Genomic DNA, 1,521 nt, shown 5'->3' on the forward strand with positions numbered 1-1,521 from the left:
AGATTGGAGCGCTACGTCAACGGCAAAGCCGTCGCTCCAGCAGAAGAGATCACTGAGAAGGTGGCCGATGGCAAGGTCGTCAAGGTCTCCAACCCTGCATACGAAGAGTGGTATGCTGCGGACCAACAGGTCCTTGGATTTCTTCTTGGGTCCCTGTCCAGGGATATATTGGCGCAAGTCGCCATCTCAAGGACGGCTGCTGAAGCTTGGAAGGCAATCAGCGACATGTTTGCCTCCCACACACGCGCACGTACGACGAATGTGCGCCTCACCCTCGCAACAACGAAAAAGGAGAACATGACCGTAGCTCAATTCTACGGCAAGATGAAGGGACTAGCAGATGAGATGTCTATAGCATGAAAGCCCCTCGATGATGAAGAGCTGGTGATGTATATCTGCAATGGTCTAGATCCTGAGTACAATCCTTTAGTCTCTGCCCTTGTAACTAGAGTTGAACCTGTTACTCCCGCCCAATTGTACTCACAACTATTAAGCTTTGAGACTAGACTAGAATTGCAGCTCAGCAATGGATCTTCGTCGGTCAACACAGCAGGAAGAGGAGGCCGTGGAGGAAATCAGCAGATGCGCGGTCGTGGTCGCGGGCGCTCCAACTTCGGCCGAGGCTCATCTGGTGGCCGAGGTTCATCTGGTGGGCGCGGCCAACAGAACTATCAGCGATCCAATCAGCAGAACCAGAACCAGCGCAGAAGTTTCTCCACGGGCCCAACTGCAACTCATGACAGGGATGGCCGGCCTATCTGTCAAGTCTGCTTCAAGACAGGACATACGGCGCTTGAATGCTGGCACCGTTTTGTTGAGAACTACGTTCTAGAGGAACGTCATGTTGCTGCTGCCATGAGTCTCTATTCCATGGATCAAAATTGGTACATAGACACTGGCGCCACCGACAACATCACCAGTGATCTTGAGAAGCTCGCCGTTCGTGACAAGTATAATGGCGGCGACCAAATCCACACCGCAAGTGGTGCAGGTATGGAAATTAAACATATTGGTCATTCAATTGTTCATACCCCGACTCGTGATTTACACCTAAACAATGTTCTTCATGTTCCAAAAGCTGCTAAAAATTTTGTTTCTGTTTATCGCCTTACCAAAGATAATTCTACCTTTTTAGAATTTCACCCTGATTATTTCTTGATCAAGGATCAGGTCACGAAGAACACCATCCTTAGAGGGCCATGTCACAGGGGTCTTTATCCTCTTCCTCCATCGTCTACCATAAAGCAAGCTTTTGGAGTCGTCAAGCCATCCTTTGAGAGGTGGCATAGTCGTTTGGGTCATGCGTCTGCTCCCATTATTTCTAAAGTCATTAGCAAGAATAATCTTCCATGTTTAGGTGAAACAAATAAAGAGTCTGTGTGTGATGCTTGTCAAAAGGCAAAAAGTCATCAGCTCCCTTATCCCAAGTCGCATAGTGTTTCCGGTGAACCTTTGCAACTTATTTTTTCTGATGTTTGGGGTCCTCCTCCTAGTTCTGTTGGAAGGAATAAATATTATGTT

General features: G+C 48.1%; 1 non-coding gene across 1 annotated transcript; it reads left to right on the forward strand.

The window, feature by feature from the left end:
• Nucleotides 1-363: 363 nt before the first annotated feature.
• Nucleotides 364-502, forward strand: LOC136498749 (small nucleolar RNA Z247). Its single transcript, XR_010769752.1, has one exon. It is a non-coding gene; the product is annotated as a small nucleolar RNA Z247 (small nucleolar RNA).
• Nucleotides 503-1,521: the final 1,019 nt, after the last annotated feature.

This window comes from Miscanthus floridulus, chromosome 12 (assembly GCF_019320115.1).
Source record: "Miscanthus floridulus cultivar M001 chromosome 12, ASM1932011v1, whole genome shotgun sequence".
Classification (NCBI taxonomy): Eukaryota; Viridiplantae; Streptophyta; class Magnoliopsida; order Poales; family Poaceae; genus Miscanthus; species Miscanthus floridulus.